The sequence below is a fragment of the Bidens hawaiensis genome, unplaced genomic scaffold (assembly GCF_021521415.1).
Source record: "Bidens hawaiensis isolate Kalapana, Puna unplaced genomic scaffold, B.hawaiensis_p1.1 tig00012904_1, whole genome shotgun sequence".
Classification (NCBI taxonomy): Eukaryota; Viridiplantae; Streptophyta; class Magnoliopsida; order Asterales; family Asteraceae; genus Bidens; species Bidens hawaiensis.
In genome coordinates this window covers 25,275-47,915 of record NW_027492077.1, presented here as the reverse complement: position 1 = coordinate 47,915, position 22,641 = coordinate 25,275, and the positions used below count along the sequence as shown (strand labels likewise).

The following is a 22,641-nucleotide window of genomic DNA, read 5'->3' as shown; positions in this document are numbered from 1 at the left end:
ATGGAAAGTGGATCAGGAACTTCCTAATAAAGCTGTTTTCTGAGAGTTGAACTAATTCTGTTTTGTTTTTTTTCAATTAAATTACATGAATGGTAATGTGTTTAGATTGTTGAATTCATACTTAACTGCAAACGTTATACATTTAGTCACATGTGTTAATTTTAAAATGAAGTGAAACACATATTTTGTCATGTTTTGAAAAATGATATGAATAACCTAAGTTTCCGATATTTTTGGCCGTCATAAAATACCTACCTTTTTCGGCAGTTGAAAAATGCTATGGTGATAATTGTGGAGGTCTCATAATGAATGACAGGGATGTTGTTGATGACAACACTTGAAGGAGTAATGAAGGTGTTATGTTCAATCTTCTTCTAATAATAAAACTCACCTTCTAGAGTTCACAAATATGACGAAGTATTTAGATGATCCACAGTCATTGCAATAGTAATTTTCTACATTACCTAACGTTAATAGCACCCACAACGTCAAACCGTAACCTCAAATGATACGTCAAATTCTAAACTTTCTTAAAGTTACTTATTTCTTCAAAAATATAATATAAATTTCAAGCCCTATTCAAAAATATCAAAATAATATATATTAACAAAATATGACATGGTTCACATGTTCATCGGTTACAGGTCTAACCGAAAAAGATGCTACCTAGACACATTCATGGGTGTTTATGTACCAAGATGTCGTGTAATATCAAAATAATATATATTTACCAAATGTGTGACAAGGTTTGACGCCACCTAGACACCGTTGCGGGTGTTCTACGTACCAAAATGTTACAAGACATTTAACATTAGATATCTACACAAGGCATTTACAGGTTTTCCTTTATCTTTGAATTTGAAGGGCCGAAATTTTTCAACTTTTTATTATTTGAAAGGTGGGATGTATGGGAGCTGGTAGATGACCGATTGCAACGGGACAGAAAAGGAAAAAACAAAAACAGGAACTAAACAAAGACACACAAACCAAACACAATGAAAAGAAGAGAATATAACATATGGACGGAAGCGACACATCTTCTAGAGTTCCAGTTGTGACATAGAAACATCCATGTATCGTGTGTTCTTTCAATTACTTTATTTGAACTTCTTCAGCATAAATCATTATAAAATTTTGAGCATGCAAATTTTGGTCTAAATACGGATCCAAATGGCCAACCAACTAACCGACCAACCAGAAAATCCGGTCCAAACCTAAATCAACAACCAACCGCACCAGTGCTTTTTTGCACTTAATTCAAACACAACTAATCTAAACGTTCAGTCACTTGCGTTACCAAAACCTTAGAAAAAAAATTAACTAAAACAAAACTAATTTCGTGACTTTCGTTTCATTAAAAACTTTCATCATCATCATCATCATCATCATCATCATCATCATCTATACAATTTTTATTTCTTTGTTTGTTCATCTTTTAAAACTCAACATTTTATAAAATCAGCACATCAAACAAAAACACTTTTCTTCCGTCACTAATATTAATATTATATTAATATTAATATTTATCCTCTACCCACCCTAATCACTTCTGTTCACCACCGCTTCTCCACCCCTAAACCCACCACCACCACTACCACCGCACACTCCACCGTCACCGGACATATACTTCCTCACCTCCGTCCTTATCATCTCCTGCATTACCGACAAAAACTCTGCACTAAACGGCGCACACCCTTTTACCTCCGGCGCCGGCGGCTTCGACACCCGCAGCTGCTGCATCGCCGTCGATATCGCCGCAGGAATCGCCGTCATTACCTCCGCCTCTTGACTCGGCGGAAACTGCTGCAACGGCATCGCCGGAATCGGCGCCGATTCAACTCCGGGAAGCGATAAACTCAACGACGTCGGCGGATCGACAACCTCAACCGGCGGAGGAACGACGGTGAACGGCCGAGCAATCGGACGGTAAACATGCACACTCGAATCACTCGTATCAGATCCAGTCGGACTACCCGGATTCAACAAAAAACAACCCGGAACGGGTACATCCGACCCGGCACTAACCGAGCGTTTCAACAACGGTTGTTGAACCGTAAACTCATTAAACTCGTCATTCGTCATCGAACAACACTTGCGTTTCAAAGTCGAGTTCCAGTGGTTCTTTATCGCGTTATCGGTCCGACCCGACAACAACCGGGCAATCGTGGCCCATTTATTACCGAACCGGGCATGTGCCCGGAGAATCGTCTCATCTTCTTCGGGAGTAAACGCCCGATGCTCCACCTGCGGAGACAACTGGTTACACCACCTTAACCGACAGGACTTGCCGGATCTACCTGGGATCGATTTGCTTATAACCGACCAGTTCCTCGGACCATGTTTCTCAACGAGCTGCTGAAGCATTTCGTCTTCATCGGGGCTCCATGGACCCTTGATCCGATCCATATCCTTCTTCGAATTAACACTAGCCATCAGCGATTGAAAATTAAAAAAATAAAAATATAAAAATTTGATTTTTTTTTTTGTTTTTCAGTTTAAATTCATGAGAAAGTTGAATGAGAATGAAGAGAGAAGAGAAGGGTGGTTTTAACTGTGGGTGTAGAGTATATATATATATAATATAAATATAATATTATACGAGATGTGGTGTAGGTGAGTGACAGTCGGTGAGAATAGCAAGCGGTTGCATTTGTATAATTTGGAATACAGCTGGCTAACGGACACGCGTCACATCATACTTACTCTCATCTTCGTAATCTTTATTTTCAGCTCGCTTTATCACTACTCTCCCGAACAGTGCGTTTCTTACACGCTTTTTGTCGTTTTATCTAAAAGGTGAAAAAGGTGTGTTACCGTACAAGATATTTAGCTGCCTGTTTTCAGACTAAATAATTTTAAAGATTTTATCCGAATATCAAAAATATACCTATCTAATTATCATTTTACCTCAATATTATTATGCTATGTTAAAAACCGCGTGATACACGGGCTAGTAAAACATATAATAAAAAAACACATATAGTATACGGGGGTAATAATAAAACAAAAACGATAAATAAGTGATCATATAAACAATTACAAACATTTTTGTTAATATCATATAATTACCAATAACATACACGTAATAGACATTAAAGTTTTCTATTTGTAAGCTTTCATGAAGACTACATATATATATATGGATAATTATCATTACAGAAGTCTTAAAATTATTTAACAACTTGAAGAACCCTTGAAAATTAACGTTTTTATAAATTTTTTTGTATGTTAGTGCTATTTGAGTGTAGTTCTATCATTTTTCATATATATATTTACGATTACAATTTTGAAAAATTAGTTTTTATACATATCTATGTTTTTTTTACACGTACGTAAATTTGTTAGTACATAAATTTTACACATATGCAAACTTGTGATTAATATATGTAATACAATTCTTTTATATAAAATTTGATAAAACTACTCTTAAATGTTGTCTATATATAAAAAAAATTTTAAAAAAAATGTTTGGTTGTTAAGAGTTTCTACGAGTTCTTAACTTTTTTAGAGTTCTTAAATGATACCAACCCTGTATGTATATGTGTGTGTGTGTATGAGTATCATTACAGAACTATTAAATTGTTTAAGAACTTGAAGGAACCATTGAAAACTGACGTTTTGTATAAACTTTTTTGTATGTTAATGTTATTTAAGTGTAGCTTTGTCATTTTTTATATCTATATTTACAATTACAGTTTTGAAAGTTAGTTTTTATACATATATATGTTTTGTTTTACACTAATGTAAATTTGTTAATACCTAAATTTTACACATATGTAAACTTGTAATTTAATATATGTAATCAACAATTTTTATATAAAATATGAGAAGACTACTCTTAAATAATAATAATCATCATCATCGTACTTAGTATATCCTACCAATAGCAATGTTATGGTAGGGTCTTAGGAGGGTAAGATGTAGACAGCCTTACCTCTATCCCATAGGGATATAGAGACTGCTTCTGGTGAGACCCTCGGCTCGATAGTAGTTTTGCATCAAGCCTTGGACATAAGGCACATAGCACTCAATCATCGGGATACCAGCTGATTGGTGCATGTGCCATTGTCTTTCGGCTATCAACGAGGCGTGAATCCTCGATCCTAGCTAATTTGATCTGTCGAAATAGGGGTCCCACCACATGATGCCTGATTAACCTTCCGCCATTTTTAACGTTATTTTCACGAGATTAGTAAAATAACGTCAAAATTAGTGCAATTTTACTTTTGCACACTCGAGGGTTCACACATATATACATTATATGCGCGCACCGCAAGCAGGGCGTACTACTCTTAAATAATGTTAATATATAAAAAATAACAAAAAAAAATTTGGTTGTTTAGAGTTCCTAAAAGTTCTTAACTTTTTTTGAGTTCTTAAAGGATACTAACCTTATGTATGTATATATATATAGGCGATGTTGTACAAAGTTATATAGAAATTTGAATAGAACTCTTTAATTTCAAACTAAAGTAATTAAATTTGAGAAGTCCCATTTCATAAATTGGATTTAAGCAAAGAACCAAAATTAATGATATAATTAATTTATCGAAACCCATGTTTTTACCAACGAATCTCCTATGAATGTTTTAATTTTGTGTTGCATTCGATAAATCGATACCCATGTTAATGAATATCGATTGAAACACATTTAAAAAAGAAGTCAAACAAACCTTATAATTCCAATGTAGAAGATGAATGCAAAAGCAAACGGCGATCGTTAACTGAATATGTATAGTCTAATCGCATTTATACTTTGAATTATGGTATAATCATTATAGAATTAGGGTTGAGAATTACATAGAATTGTAATATTTAAGCCTGAAGTTGGAAATGGAATTGCTTTTGACATAGTCTGGTTGTTTACATAACCTGCTATATGTGAATTGAATTTTAATTTTAATGCAAAGGAAAAAATAAAAAAAATGTCAAAATGTCATGTGGCAATTTAAAGAGATTTGATGAAAAGTATTTTAATGAAAAGAAAAAAAAATGTTATGTGACAATATAAAGAGATTTGATGTAAAGTATTTTAATAAAAAATAAAAAATAAAAAAAATGCCAAAATGTCATGTGTCAATTTAAAGAGATTTGATGAAAAGTATTTTAATGAAAAGAAAAAAAAAATATTATGTGACAATTTAAAGAGATTTGATGTAAAGTATTTTAATAAAAAAGAAAAAAAAATGCCAAAATGTCATATGGTAATTTAAAAAGATTCAATAAAAAGTATTCTAATGAAAATGAAAAAAATAAAAAAAATGTCAAAATGCCATGTGACAATTTAAAGAGTTTTGATGAATAGTAGGAAAAATGGTTATTAAAATTACACTATTTTATTATATAGGTAGATTACATAACAGAATTAAAATAAAGTAATTACCAAAAATGTGTTAACTTGGTATGAAAAATTAGGGTGAGAAACTTTTAAGTACTTGCTGATAATTTTTCTTAAGTGTTTAAAATTAGAAAAACAAAGATGGTTAAAAAGGACTTGTAATGTCGTAAATGGTATAGGACTATAGTCCATAAAAGTTAAGTAATCTAATTATAATCCTCAACACCCAATATCCGGCACACCCATTCGAAGTGGCGAATCTTCGCGATCGCCATTGGGTGCAGCTCGGTCAGATGAACACCGTGCCTTTCGAGGACACGGTAAACAAACTTTGTCAATGGGAACCTAAGGTTCCCATAAACAAAGAATGCAACATATACCCCGATCGTGCCACTGGGGGCATCGTACACGGTCTGATGGGGTTCAGGAAACTCAGGCTCGAGAGGATCGAGCATGAACTTCCTAACAACATACCGGTACTGATCGCCGGGCAGAGCACACTGGCACTCACCAGCAGTACTCTTGTCATCGGCCGAAGACTCAAGATCACGAGAAGACATTGTGCAGAAAAAAGAAAGCGATTTCGGGAAAATGCTAGCCTGAAAAGGGGAGTATTTGCCGGAAATCGCTAAAGAAGAAGAAGAGAAGGGTGAAAGTGTGGATTGCAAACAGCCCTCTCCCCCTTTATATACTAATCGCAATTAATGCGATGAATTTAATGCGGAGGAGAGAAAAATCGAAGGTGCAATGAAACTATGACACGTGGCATAAAGCAGGCTGGCAACAGCTGTTGACAGGACGTGTGCCAGTAATTTCGCGGCCACGCGCCCGAAAAATCGCGCCCACGCGCCTGAAAAAGAGACTGGAATGACCATATAATGTCACGTCACCATAACTTCCTGCACGTCCTGACACAGTCAGAAGAAACCGTCGCACGACGTTTCAGACGTTTGGACTGTTCCTATCTTTCTACCAACTCTTCGAATTTTGAAATTCAAAATTCAAAAAAGATTCAAAAGTAAGCGGGAAAACACCCCTTACCTTGGCAAACAAGTAACCATAAGCCGGATGCGGGTACAGTGTTAAGGCAAAACCCTTCACATACCTAGCACCCGCAGGGAATTGAAGCCAAGAATACCTTGGCAACCAAGTAACTATAAGACAGGTGCGGGTACAGTGTTAAGGCAAAACCCTTCAAATACCTAGCACCCGCAGAGAATTGAAACCAAGAAGGATCTTCTAGGCAATGCTTGCGGATAGAGGAATAACATCCCCGCATAACGGGAACGTCGAGAATTATATTGTTTGAAACTCCGTAATGGAATTGGTGGTCTTAGCATAATTGATCACTATGTTGAAAACCACCAGAACCTCATGGAGACTATATACAAGTGAGACTCAACGCTCCTGCCTTGCGAGAAGGTTACATACCTACCCGCATCATACCCAAAGATCAATCAAAAAAATCGGGAATTTTTGCAAGTGACACTAGGAAACCCGCGGGAAGAATCCCCACGGAGAACCTTAAAACTAAAAAGCCTTTTCAAAACCCCTTGCTCAAAGTCCAAAAGTTCACCTCACTTTATTAAACATTCATGAGAAGAACATTGGACTGGGGGGACTTGAAGAGATAGGTCCCAGCAGAGCCCAGTTGGTCCCGCAAGACTCACCTTGAACAGGGACGTCTGCGCAAAGGCCATCTGCTTCCGCAGGACCCACCATGCTCAGAGAACCTTACGCGCAGTACGCAAGCTGTACACGCAGGGAAAGCCTCCCAATGGTGAAGTACCCCGCCTGTTCCCGCAGTTGCGGATACAAGCCATCAGGGAAGGCTACCCGCAGACAGCAGGGCTACACGCACAAGACAATAGATACTTCAGTAGTCACATGAAGGAATGAGCAAGACGGGAACAATCCCGCCAAAATGAGCCAGTCCGTATGATTCTGAAAGATCTTCTGTACTATACCTACCAAGGTATGGATAGGACAGACAATCTGACCAGAACAGCCCATGAGCCAATCACAGGGTGACAGCTCACCGACAACAGTACGAGGAGGAGCACCCTCTAGTACTGTTTGTCACTATTAGCCGCTGCCTACTCACCAACCCTTACTGCAGGGCATGCGCAGCCTACAGTTGGTGAAATAGTGTTACTGTTGGCCGTAATCTATTCACCAACCAGCATGGCCTGCGTATAATCCACAGTAGGTAGGACGTGCATAATCTACAGTTGGAGGAATAGTGCAGCCGACATAGTTACTGTTGGCCGTAACCTATCCACCAACCAGTATGGCCTGTGCATAGTCCACTGTTGGTAGAACAGGAATACTATTCAGCCGGCTATACCTTCTAGGAAACCTACCTTCGGCTATAAATACTCCAACATCTTGGAATGGTAAGATCATCTGCTATCCAGTTATCTAGCAATCTCTTAATATACACTTATATTCAGAGCAATCTAGTCTGATTCTCACGCCGGAGGGTGGTCACAAGGAGGAACCCCCCCCCCCCTTCTCAGTGACGAGCTTACGGTGTTTGTTTTGCAGGTCTCCTGAAGAACAACCTTCTCAGTTAGATCTCATCCGTGGGAAACATTACTTAACCCCCAGATTATCTATAATCTGTCCAGATTATCTATAATCTGTCCAGGGTTCACTTAGTGTTTCTTCAAATAGCTATATAACAAATTGAGAAAATTAGACTCACACTTTGTATGGGACTTTTAACTTTAGATATCTTTTCTTTAATAAATATATGTATATGGTTTCAACTATTTGTTTAGCGGCCATATCCTTTTGTTTTTGAAATATGTATTAACTATGGAAAGTCTCGTTAGGATGTTACAATTTATGCTCTCAACATACAATTTAGGGGTGTTTTTCGAGTTCGTTTTTCGGGTTTCGGGTTTTTCGGGTCAGGTTATTCGGGTTTCAAAGTTTTAAATCTTGACCCGAAACCCAACCCGAATCTCTCACGGGTTTTTCGGGTTCGGGTAATTCGGGTTTGGGTTTTTTCGGGTTGGGTTAATCGGGTTTCGAGTATCCTAGAAAACAAACCAAAAAACAAAAAAAATTAAATGCTAAAATTAAAACAACATATTATTCTTTACTCGTAAGCAAACAATCAAATAATAAACCAACATAACTTGATAAAACAATTCAAAAGAAGAATAAAACTAACTCGAACCATAATCATTTTCTATCGGGCGTGATTTAGTTGTTCGATAACAGACATCTTTACATAAATCTGTCTTCCGAATGAATTCAACAACCTTCTTACATAAGTTTATCCATGTAAACTTATTAAGATGAACACACTTGTATATTCGTTTTTCATGACCAAGCCCGTGCAAAATTATACACACATGTAGTTACCACATAGTATCTTATCATTTTCTACAATTCATGCACATGCACTTATGCCTTTATTGTTAGATAATTAGTAATTCTCATGATATTATGCTCACATAAAGCATATAAGAACACATATATAAATTCTAGGTATAGGAATATCAAATATATTTGGGACATGAATATTTTAATTATTTCTATTTCATTCCTACAATTTTTTTGAATACCAAACAACATAAAGTAATTATTAATTTCATTTTCATAGGTTAACCAGACAAGACAAAGGAATGGTAATGATCCATTTCATTCCCTCGTTTATTTCATTCATTCTCTCATTCTATTCCCTCTTCATTCTATTACTTCCAATCCATCGAACAAGGGACTGACCATGCTACATTTGAGAAAATTGTTGGACTAAAGATGCACTTTTTTAACTTTGAACTAAATTTGCTATATTATGATATGAGAGGGACCATCCTGTAATTAACTTTGTTTATTGATATTTTGTGGTATTGATGGATTTTGAAAATTTTGGGAAAAAAAATGTAATGAATTTATGATGGCGTAACGATAGGAGTTAAAAATAGAAAGAATAAAGAGTAGGAGTGGGTGGAATACAGGCTGGCTTGAAACACTAAACCGCTTAAATTGATTCGTTCTCCGATTCAGCGACCAGATTTGTCTTTATTCACCCCACCTTTTCTAAAATCTGAATATTATACAATAACAACAATCTACTTTAAATATTATTATTTAATTTAGTTGATTATGTAAAATAATAAAATTTTAGTGGCTAATTATCTTTGCTTTAAAAACCGAATAATTTCGGGCTAAATTATAAATATATTAATAAATAATGTGAGTTTGTTGGGAGTTTTACCTAAGCTTCGCCAATTTGAATCTCGCTTATGTGCTACATTCCCGAGGTTTAATGTCATTAAAAAAAGGTGTATTATTCTCCAATCAAAGAAAATACCATATAAAAATTCTATAATTAATGTTTTATATAAAATGAATAACTGTAATGTTACTGTAATGTTAATATGATGTTTGATTATCCATTTATATATTACGTTGTTTAACATTTCTTTTTCTTAACATCATACATTTCGCAACCAACATCGAATACATTAGATCTATTTTCTTAATTTGTACGAAGTTTTTATGAGCATTCTTATTCAAGGAATCACAATTTTATCTTACTCAGTCACTTACAATAAGCTTGTAACAACCATCTATATTCTAACGATGTCACCAATGTAGGCTTAGTTCCACTAGCTTACATGATACTAAAATATATAATTTTTTTTTTCATATGTTGTCTTTGAGACATAGTTTATCATCAGTGATTTGTAATATTAAATAATTGAATTCGTAATTTTCTTTTTAATTCTATACATAATAAAGTATATTTTAGTCTTTTATTTTTTAAACGACCAAAAAAAGTTATTAACTTTCACGAACCGAAGCTAGCAAGAAACTAACAACATTAAAAAAACAACCACCCAACACAAAAAAACGAAACTATTCAACACCCAAACCACTCATTAGAGCATTTTCATCCCGTTCCCTGTAATTATATGAGAGAAGTTTACAAATTATAGGGTGAGATTGTTAGTGTAAATTAGATAAATTTAGTGATTTTTTGTAAATTTGGGAACACATATGAGGAAACATTGTTTCCCCTATTTATTTTTTAATATTTGTTGGATTGGTTGTGAGTAGAGGAGAGATAAAACTATAAAAGTAAATGTAAAATTATTCAATTAAATATTATTTAATTGAACAGAAGAGATAAATTTATTGTTTTTTAGTGTAACTATAGAAATATAGATGGTGAACGGGTTAAGAATGTTACACCCATAAACCCCAATCAAAATCAAAAGCACACAATTCTTCCCATGTAAGGTTTATATATCTTAATCTATTTCTCACCCACAAAAGGCTTAAGACTTTAATCTCGCCAATCACTTCATTCAATGATATCATTTTCCCTTCGTAGACCACTGAGTTTCCCGAACTCCAAATACACCATATCGTTGTAAGGCAAATGGCATGAAACGTTCCGTTTTAACAAAAGAGATAAGTTAAACAATTCTAAGAGATCACGGATTGAGAACGCAAAGAAAGTCGGTACCTTGCACCAATTTATGATAACACTCTAACACCGATTGAGCAAAACCACACGACACCAATAAGTGTTCAGCCGACTAAAGCTCGTCACCACAAAGTGGGAATAGTATAGAATCCACTAGCATATTCCGCTTAACCAAAGAAAAAAGAGACGGAATTATTTCCATCTCCGCTCTCCGCGTAAAATTCCCAACCTTCATGGGCACAAGATTATTCCAAGCGAAAGAATAATAATCGGTCAAAGCCGAGTTCGTTGCAAAACAGTCTTTAATACTCTTAACCGAAAATACACCTCCTTCGTTCAAACCCCGTATTAGTCGATCGTCTTAGGAATTTAATAAAGAAATTGAAAAGACTAAAAAGAAAAATGAGACAATTAGTTTTGAAGCTGGAGATGGTTTGCCCTTTTCACACGTAGAACCGGTTACCTAAACCTTTTGTCCGCCCGGCTACTGACCGTATGGAACTAAAATCAACCTACACCATTCCCCAAATGTCAGGCCGTGCATTGCACTTTCCTCACACCTTTTTTTTTTTTTTTGAACGGCAAATTTAGGATCACTCACGGACCACTGGAGTATAGTACCAGCAGAACCACGCGATCATATCCATCTCCACTAGGCAATAATGCCTAACCACCAATTCAGGAGGAAAGCCAACAAAAGTTGGGAAAACCCCCTTTTTATGGGATTCGAACCCAGGACCTTATGGTCCCTAAGCCTTATCCCACCACCAAGATGCCACTAGGCTACAAAGCCATGGACACTTTCCTCACACCTTCTTCTAGTTTTCTTTTAAAACTTTTCACAATAATTTTAATTTTTAAATGAGGTTAATTGGATCACAAACCCGCCCTATCATCTAAATAAACATATCATAACTAAGAAAATCTTCTGACCTAACATGTAACCCTCTATTTTAAAAAAGCTTTGAGTGACTCATCTTAACTACTTGACGGGATAATTAATTTTTTATTTATTTATTTTTTTAATTTGCTAGTCAGCTAATACCTTTTTTTTTTATTATATATCTTAATGAGACTAAAGTTCATGACCTTTTAATTAAAGATCATACACATTTATCATTAAACCAGGGCCGGCCCAAGGGTGAGGCATGGTAGTCGATGGCCAAAGGCCCGAATTTAAAAAAATAAATTATATATATTTTATGAAAAAAAGTATGTATAATCAATGTTTCTACACAATTAAACAAACACTAGTTTGCTCTAGTGGCAAAGATGTATGATATCTAAGTATCTAACCAAGAGGTTGTGGGTTCAAGTCTTATTTGAGACATTTTAAGTTTATTTTTATACATAATTTTTTACACAACTCAAATCATAACCAATTAAGCTCACTTAAAATTAAATTGTTTAAACTCAACAAAATGCTTCTTTTACTTAAGGTCAAAAAAAAATTTCGCCTTTAACCCAAAAAAAATTTCGTCTTCTCGAAGCCGGCCCTGCATTAAACCAAGCTAATTATTGTCTTTCTTTCAAACTGAGTTGCTAAACATTTTCAATATAATTATTGAAGATTATAAATATGTTATTACATAAGCAATAGTATTGTTTACGCGTAGAACCGTAAGGGGGCATGTGGGATGAGAACATAGTCACGTGCGGGTGGCATCAAGTGGCTCGGCAGTCAAAAATGAAGTAACCGTCAACATAATAACTTAAAAAGCTTAACCCTTATCTAGTTGTGGTTATCCACGTGAGTGTTGGGAAAAACCCAAGGATAATAAAGTAATTTTACGCAAGGAAGGAATCCTTTGAGAGAGAGTATACGGTTGTCTCGTACGGTGGGATCTAACACCTCCTTGCACGTGTGATGCACCCTCCTACCACCTTCCTTTCTATTTTATTATAGTTTTCATTTAATAGTTTATATTATGTAACTCTTTTTTATCAGACAACGAATCATTCAAATAAGCTACTGGCTATATTTATCATATCAGGAAACCTTCACTTAAAGCAAATGCTCGTGTAAACACTCGATATAAGGCACGACGGTACGGTAAGATCAAACTCATTTAGTTCAAATATCCAACTAGTGAATGACACATACTCGCTTAGTCTCTCGTAATTACCTGGTGGAGGTGGCAAGCGGTGTTGGGAGTGGGCGGCGGGTGGTGGTGGTGAGGGGCAACGGTTGATGGTGGCGGCGGGCGGGTGGCAGTGAGTAGTGGTGGTAACGGCAGCGGTGAACGACTGTGGTGGTTGGTGGTGGCGGTGGTGGTGGCGGGGTAACGGCAGCGGTGAACGACTGTGGTGGTTGGTGGTGGCGGTGGTGGTGGCGGCAACGGCGCCGGAGAACGACTATGGTGGTTGGTGGCGGTGGCGGTGGCGGTGGCGGTGGTGGTGGCGGCAACGGCGCCGGAGAACGACTATGGTGGTTGGTGGCAGTGGCAGTGGTGGTGGTGGGTAGTGGTGGTGGATGTTGAAGGTGGTGGGTGGTGGTTGCGGGAGGGTGGTGGAGGTGATGTAGGGTGAAAGAGGGAAGGAATGAAAAAAAAACATGGAGGTATGAATGGAATGAAATTGGGGTGTTTTAGAGGGAAACGAATGAACTAGGTAATAGGTCATTCCATTCCTTTAATCAACCAAACACACTTTTCTTTGTTCCCTTACAATGCATCATTCCATTCCGCCCTCCATTCATACATACCAAACGCTACCTAAATAGTTCAACTTAAACATGACTTATTTAACTAAATGATTGAAACAAGTCATCCTAGTTACATGTCTATTGAGCATGTTAGACAACAATCCAAAAAAGTTTATTGATGATCACTAATCTATGATATATTGATACTTTAAAATTCCTAAATTCTAAATTTTGTATCGGGACTAATATGTGTCTTTAATAAAACCCCAATAGAATTAGCTTTCAACAAGAACTTATAAACCAAGCCCAATTACAATATTTTATAAACAAAAGGGCCTGGTGTTGATTTGAAGTTTGAACTGGATTCTAGCACTGGGCTTCGTATTATTGATATATTAGGCTCTAATATTGGTGATTTATAAAAGCTAACATATTTTACTTTTCGGTTTTCACCACATCTATACAAGTAAACACGAAAATAATGGTACTATATGTTAATGAAAGCCCCTTTTGAATCAGGATTAAACAAAACTAGTAAAGACCAAGCCCAGTTAGAAGCTTGATTGGGCCTACCCATCACTTTCGTGCCAGGCTACTAAAGCCGCTAAATCAATAGTTATTTATAATGGAAAAACAAATAATAAGATTATAAGACTGGTGCTATAATATCATTATAACATTTGGGACAATTCAAACATCAATAAAAATTCTAAATTTCAAGCTTCCTTTAAACACGATATCAGTATGACATACATGAGAAATGTGGAAATACGTGTGGTATCTTTCATATTTCACAATTCACGCTCCACGTGGCAGAGTTTCCATTTCACACCATCCACTAGGCATGTGAACGAACCGAATGTATCTGAACCCGCATGCTCGTGTTTGATCATTTAACTTTAAGTGAACACACACACACAAACATTTGATTGGACAAGTATTTGTGTTAATGTTCATTTTCTTAAAAATGAACATGTTCGTGTTTGTTTATCTTCGTTCGTTTAAAAACTAAAATAACAACTCACGAACATAAATGAATATTATTGAACAAAGAAAAACGAACATATACGAACAAACGTAAACAAAAACAAACTAAATGAACACAAATGAATATAGACAAACATAAATAAACGGACATAAATGAACGCACATAAATCAACGAACAATAATTGAACCGGCACCAACGAGCATTCACGAACATAAAAGAACGAACTAAACACGAGTTCTTTAAATAAGTGAACACAAATTATGTTCATGTTTGTTCGTTTATTAAATGAACGAACATTAAAAACTTCCCGTCAAATAATCCACGACCGCCGTTAGTCACTATTATTATGACTCATGCATAATTCGGTGTTTCTTTTTAACATTTTTGATTCACCATTTTGATAAATCATACATTCTATTCTACTCAATCAACATGCATCAGCATTAAGTACCCAGGCGGGTGGTAGTTTGCGGTGGAGGAATTGTCAGGGTTTGCATAGCTTACGTTTTAGCCAAAAAAGGCTCCAAAGTAACACTGATCGAGATATCATCCATAGCCAGCGCTGCATCTGGTAAGGATGGCGGCTTCCTCGCACTTCACATGTGCGACGGTGGCCCCCTCACATCCCTGGCACTTGCCAGCTTCAATCTCCACAGACTAAGAACTTGACGGGCCTCGATCCTATGAGTACCTTCCACTTAACCCCATCACCATCACCACCGACGAATCACAGCCAACAGTTGAAGGAGCTATACTCCCGCCATGGGTTGACGGTGGAGTTAAAACCTGAGAAATCATTGGTACGACAAAGACCACGGAATAAGTTCACCTGCAGTTCACATCGGTTACTCACGAAAGCGATGGAATAGTATGGGGCGGCCCCCCAATTGATCCAGAGGTTTATCCATGGGCTACATGTAACGACTGTTAACCTTCTAGCACAACGCATTGGGATAATGGTTAATGCATGAGATTTCATGTTCAAAACCCGACTAAAGGGGTTTTCCCTCAATGATTGGTTTATATTAAGAATTCTAACTATTCGTTTGCAGTTATAAATGGATATATTAATTAAAAACATTGCAGGGGAGATTTATATATGACCCACTGGTAGAAAGCCGAGATCCCAGCAGGGCCTGATCTAGTATTCCAGACCCCGAATCCACACAACTGCTTAAGAAGGTGGCAGGTATTGTGTCAAGCCATCTAAAAGAAGACAATGTGAAACAGAGCAAGCGTGTTACATGCCTTGCACCAATGATGAATTACCAACCATGATGAACCAATGTTATGTGGCTAGTGGGCATGGCTGCTGGGGTATCCTATTTGGTCCAGCCAGCGGTGCTGCCATGGCTGAGCTAGTGTTAGATGGTCATTCTACCATCATTGATTTAATTTAATCATTTTAGTCCTGCTATATTTGTTACAGCCGAAATATAAGTTCTAATGTTTACTTGCCAACAATGTATGTTCTAATATGTCAAATCTGGGAATAAAACAAGGTTTTAACCACACCAGTTAGTAGAAACAAAATCTTACAAGATGTGCACTCAAACTGATTTAGCAATGAAAATGCTAATAAATATTAAAACAAAAAGAAATAATCTGGTATTTATATGGTTCCATGTATCTTTAAAGATCGGCTCTTCCTGGATACCTTGGAAAAGGGATTACATCCCTAATGTTGTCGATCCCGGTTGCAAAAAGAATCATCCTCTCGAACCCTAGACCGAACCCGCTGTGTTTCACGGTCCCATAGCGACGCAAGTCAAGGTACCATTCATATGGCTCAAGTGGCAGACCCATTTCAAGAATCCTGCATACAAATTAAACACAGTTTACAAAAATGTCAAGTTTTTAGTACCAGTTGAATCAGGCTGGATAGCGTTGATTTGACCATAAACTTTCATATTTATATAAAACAATTTTAAAGACTGTGAATTAAAAGTAAACTTTTTATAGGGACCCGTTTCAGATAAACCAGAACCACAATTAACCCAGTCATAAGTTCATGGGTTGAAAATGTAATAAGTGATTTAAGTAAGGGTGCAAACAAGCCAAGCCGCTCATGAGCTACTTGAAATCAGCTCAGTGAAAGCTAGAATCAAGCACAGCTTAAACAAGCCCAAGCTAGGGCCTAACTATAAGATTGCTTAAAAAACAAGCCTAAGCTTGAGTCCAAGCTTCACTTATCGAGTTCAAATAGGCTCGCAAACCTAAACGAGCTTTTCTATTACGTATTTTTAACATGTTAAATATATATTTATGTGACATTTATTGTTACATACAAAACTATTAAAAAAACTAAATAATTTATATATGTGTTGCAATAAAAATTATAATTATTAACATTTATAAAAACAATTATAAATTAAAAAAAAGAGATGAGCCGAGCAGAGCCCCACCCAAGCTCGAGCTTTAAAAATATGCTCGAAACGAGCCAAAATCGAGCACTCATAAGTTAAACGAGTAGCACTTAAACTTAGACGACCTCGGCTCGAACTGTTTTTTGAGATATAGATGCGTAATTTTTGCTTCTCATACCTTTCTTTGATGACTTCACAATTCTCCTCTCTCTGGCTTCCTCCAATAAGTTCACCAACCTATTAATACAACAGAATATTAGTGTAACATACACAATATTGCACAATGTTAATAGTTCTGCTAAATGATTCATCAAAAACAATTATAGTTGTATAAAGCAACCAATAATCCATTGAGAAAAGTAACTTTTACCTTTGGCATAAGAACATCCATAGCAGCTACTGTTTTCTTATCAGGGTTGACTTTCATGTAAAAAGCTTTAATCCCTTTAGGATAGTTGTACACAATCACAGGTGACTCAAATTTAGTCTCGGTCAAGTATCTGCACAGCATAAAATTGTAAAGTATTAAATTAGATAAAATGAATACCATTAGGTAGTACAACAGATATAGAAACAGTACTTCTCATGTTCAGATGCTACATCAATTCCCCATTCTACTTTATTCTCAAACTTGTGGCCTTTAGCAACAGCTTCCTCCAGAATTGCTACTGCTTCTGTGTATGAAAGGCGTACAAAGTTGGTTGAAGCAACCATTTTTAGCCTCTCAATAGCCTTCTTGTCAAATTTCTCAACCATAAATTCCATATCATCGAGACAGTTGTCAAGTAACCATTGGCAAAGAAACCTAACATACGCCTCTGCGCACTTCATATCATCCTGCATAAGTGTTTAAATATGTATTAAGCAAGGTCAATAAAGTTTCAAAAACCTCAATACAACTAACTGTTCAAACCTCGATATCAGCAAAAGCTATTTCAGGCTCACCATCCAGAATTCAGCAAGATGGCGTGATGTGTGAGAATGCTCAGCTCGGAACGTGGGCCCAAAAGTGTAAACACTGCTAAGTGCAGAAGCAAAGGTCTCAACTTGAAGTTGGCCCGAGACAGTTAAAAAGGCTTGACGGGCAAAGAAATCTTGAGCATAGTCAACCTTCCCATCTTTCTTTGGAATACCAGGCTTCAGCTTAAAACGTTCTTCAACCTTCGATAAATTCTCTTTAGCTTTAGTAAGTTCAGCAACGGCAGCTGTTATTTCAGGTTTACCAGCTTTAGCAGACTTTAATTTTGCAACAATTTCACCTTTTTCCTTCACAACACTTCGGGCCAAATCAACATCTTCTTGTAATGGAGGAGGATTCTTGACTAACTCTTTTTCCACTTTCTCTGCATCATTAATTAATGTGGTCACCTGAAACATTTCTCCAGCACCCTCACAATCACTAGTGGTGATAATAGGGGTATGCACGTAAAGAAATCCGTGTTTCTGGAAGAACGTGTGAGTTGCATAAGCCAGTGCGTTACGAATTCGGGCAATGGCAGAAATCTGAAACAGTGACATCATAGATTATGATCAATGACACCTTAAAAACATAATAACCTGCTAGAATTAACATGAATCTATATACATGATGAATAGTTAGTTATACAGTTAGTTGAGTTTTTTAACTTTGATTAGTCTTTGCTCTTTCCTTGTAACATCTCCTCATATATATTAGAGGAGATGATTAGCATTGTATTAATCAATTTAATCTAAAAAACTCAACTAACCGTATATAATTACAACTTTAACCTAGCCAAATTGGATATGAACTGTAACTAGAAAGTAATAAGATTAACAAATAGAATGAACATAAAAATTTCTTGTACTGTTTAACAGCAACTTTTGTTATGTAACTGAACCAAACTTTTGGTGAACTGTTCAGCAGAAAGTTCGGTTATGTCCATTCATATAATAATCAAACAAACATTAACAGAGAATTCGTTCAATTAAGTAAATGAACAAATACGGACAGAGGGCATGTTCATTCAATTGTGTTTGTGAACGTACAATAATGTGTTCGTTTACATCTATTTTTGTTTGTTAATTAAAGACTTAAATTTTATTTTAATACTTTTAATGATTTTTCTACTCTTATCATATAGATTTAAGCAAAATCATTAATGATAAAACAAAAACACTTTTGAGTATTTTGTGATTAATTTATACAAAAAATTAGCATATGAATGTCAAAAGAAACACCAACACAAACTTTAGATTAGTCAAATCAAATAAAACATTGGTTGTGCCCATTTTGTTCGTTCGTCCGTTCATGTTCGCAAACCATTCACTAGCAAGTTCATTTCCTTCATAAACGTATATAATTCCGTTCGGCATTGCTCGGCTAAGTTCATTACTTCATTTACAGCGCTAACTACCATTAAACTAGAGACCTAATTACAACATTTCTACAAAACATAACTGCAATACGCACATTATTCAATTAAGACCTTACAGTGTTAGTTCTCGGTCGAAGATGCACATAATCCCTTAAAAACTCAAGCGTCAACCGCATACTTAGCCGGATCCACACTCCCAACCTCCAAAACCTTGGTAACCTTCAACTCAATCGACTGCTTCCCCTGCTTATCCTCCGGAGGCATCTGCAGCACACCTTCCACGTGCAGGCATGTGCCAGTAGCCGTAACCTGACCTAACGGCGCCACGTCAGCGTAAATAATAAGCTGCAGGTTCCCCGGACATGATCCGTCGTTAAGTTCGAGGAAAGCGAATGTGCCTTTGCCTTGCTCCCGCCCTTTCTTCACCCAGCCGCCGACTTTTAACGTTTGTCCGGCTAGACCGGCGCCGGCATCGGCTCGGGATAGAATTGAGCGGATGAGAACACGCTGTGAGAACTCAGCTTCTTCTACGGTGTCGGAGATGGTTAGGTTGTTGATTGGTAGAGTTGCAGGGTCTGCCATTGTTGGTGGATTGAATGAAGGAAACGAGTGAATGTGAATAAGGGTTTGTTTGTGTCTAAACCCTAAAGTATCGTTGGGGCGAAGTTTGGGTGAAACGCATATACAGTCTACTAAGATTTTGTTGTGCTATAGAATGGCCCCTCATGTTATTGTTTATTATCATTTAGACACAATTGTGAATCGTGTTTTGTCCTTAGTAATTTGTGGAGTTACTCTATTTAACTAATATCAATGTTTTAAAAACATGTACGTACCGACCCGTTGAGCCGTTTATACTGGATTTTGATAAGGGAACCGGTATTTTTGAACGGTTTGCTTGAATATCGTACTGTCGCTTTTTTTAAATACCCCCAGTTTTAAACCCAAAAGATTTTTTATATATTTTTTCTTGTGGCTCGTATGCTTTAAAAATGACTTTTAACCTAGTTGATAAAGTTGAAACGGTAAACAGAGTAAACGAAGGTTCATTAATCAACAAATTTTGTATCCTGCAAATCCAATGTTGGTTTCTTTAGATCTTTTGTACTTTGATTAATTCGTTTACAAACTACAAACTTTCTATTTGACTCGATCATTTGGTCATGTGTGATGTTTGGTTCACGTGTAATGTTTATTAATGTACTTTTGGGTTATTTTTTAAGGTGGAGTTATATGTGTATGAAATTCTATGGTAAAATATTCAACCCACTTGAACTTCCAGAATATTCATTCCAGTTCAACCGGTTGTATAATTTTTTAACCAAGTCCGGTATGAGTAAAACCCGGTTCTTAAAACATTGACTGATAGCACGTTTGTTGGTAAAATTTAAGTGTGAAGCAAGAGGAATGTACATAGTTCGAATCACGCATGTGACAAGAATTATGCAGGGACCTCTTGGGGGGTCCTGATTCGATTCCAACAAAGGAGAACAACATTGTTCTAGGTTTTGAACTACGGTAAGATGGGTTGTATGCGGGTGATAAGCCTCTAGAAGTCTCGCAACAACTAGTTACACTAAACCCTTAAAAAAGAAGCTATGGTTAAGATGGAATTATAAAAATACATTTTCAGTGGAATTATTTGTTTATAAGATTATTGTTGAAAACAAGGATTAAAAATGTAAAAACACGAAACATTTTACCTGAATACAATTAGAAAGGAATGACAGTTAAAAAAAGAATAAAGTATAGAATCTTTTAATAAGAACGAATTAACTAAATGAAAACGTTCAATTAGGAATGGATCAATCACCTAATTAAAAACTTTCCATAGTGGCGATCTGGCTAGAGACACTTTTCGATTCTAGCGAATCCGAAGACTTTTTTGATGTTACTGGATGATGCTCATATTAGGTTGAAACAAAAAGTATTAATTGAAGTGGTTTGCCTTACAATTTGGTGGACACTTTGGAGATTCATGAATAAGATCGATTTTTAACGAACAAGGTTAATGGTGGAGAGTTTTCGATAATATTGTTCATTATTCGTTTATATGGTTCACTAGTAGAAATCGTAAACCCAGAGTCGCTTGGAATGAGTGGATTAAGAATCCTCTCTTATTGATGTAATTACTCTTTTCGGCTCCGAAAAGTTTGTTCGGAGCTTAGTTTTTTCATTCCATCACAGCTTTAAATAAAAAGCTAAAAGCTTTTGCATAATTGGAATTCTTTAGAAAGAATTATACAGATGATCATGTGGTATATTTAATTTTGGTTTAGTCCTCAAATATAGAAAAACACATAATTGGTTCCAACTTTTCCTGTGAGAATAGTATATCACATGACAAAGAAAACACTTAACTTCAGTACACTTCATTAAACACTCATGGCAAGTTGGCAACATTTGTGCTCAACCATAAAATCATAAAATAATCTTAATTTAGGGAAAATAGTTGTAGTCTTGTAGATCATGTACTAGCATTGGGCTCACAAATCACAAGTATTGGTATTGCATGGGCCTCATTTGATCCGCTGAAGGAGGATCAAATCAGAACCTTGATGAAGCTATTTTCAAGCTCCACTACCTGGATTTTAAGCTTTCTAAGATAAAAAGTGCAGAACCATGTTTGATAGTTTTACCATAAACCAAGATTTCTAGATGAACAGATGATAAAAGGATCCATTCCGACGTTTTTAATTTGAAAAGCGGAATTAAAAAAATAATTCAAGTGCATATCCTTTTGGTGGGTATTCATTATCTTGGATACTTTTTTGTCACAAAAAACAAAACCAAACACAGGACCTGGCAAAATAAATGGGTAAGGTTTGAACGAATCAGAACGGGTAATATTTTGTTAGTGGTCGAAATGGGTGGGGTGGGTTGACCCATTACACTTGTATCCTATTAATATCGGTGGTCGGTATGAACAGTATCGGTGGTCGGTATGAACAGTACCGCCACTGCTAACTAATGTATAAATTGATTTGGTTTGGCTTGGTAAATCAGATTATGGATTATGGTTCAGTGGCTTTGTAAAAAAACTCCCCTCCTGCTCTACATGGTCTTAAAAGAGTATTATGACTTTTGAGTATAAGCATGAATTCTTCTCTAAATCTCCCAAATATCTCACTCTTATTTTCCATCTTCTGCAGCCCCAATTCGGTTCACAACAATTCAGTTCTCGTTAGTTATCTCCAAAATGTCATTCTTCACTTGCGTCACATTCACACAGTAACATGTTTCATTCTTTTCCTAATTGACGTTAATGTAAAATAACCATTGTGTACCTTTACTGAAAAACAAAACAATCATAGAAAGTTGCACATAAAAGTTGTGAAGATCTTAAGTGAGATGACAGGCAGAGCAGTCAGGAGTTATTGACCAAAGATCTGATCAAGAGAGAGTGTATGTTTAGGCGGGAGTTAAATGTTTGTTTTTTCTTGCCTTAACGCAATCTCTACCCCTTTTTAACTCATGCGGTCTGGTCTAGTGATACTAATACCCATCGATAACAATGAGA

At 36.3% G+C, this 22,641-nt stretch overlaps 2 pseudogenes across 1 annotated transcript; both read right to left on the bottom strand.

The window, feature by feature from the left end:
• Positions 1-1,515: 1,515 nt before the first annotated feature.
• LOC143542569 (transcription factor MYB73 pseudogene) lies at positions 1,516-2,541 on the bottom strand (annotated as a pseudogene).
• Positions 2,542-16,033: 13,492 nt separating this feature from the next.
• LOC143542568 (asparagine--tRNA ligase, cytoplasmic 1-like) lies at positions 16,034-19,875 on the bottom strand (annotated as a pseudogene). Its single transcript, XR_013136921.1, has 6 exons — positions 19,238-19,875; positions 17,699-18,288; positions 17,366-17,622; positions 17,156-17,285; positions 16,964-17,022; positions 16,034-16,235 (listed from the first exon to the last, which is right to left on the bottom strand). The product of XR_013136921.1 is annotated as an asparagine--tRNA ligase, cytoplasmic 1-like (transcript).
• Positions 19,876-22,641: the final 2,766 nt, after the last annotated feature.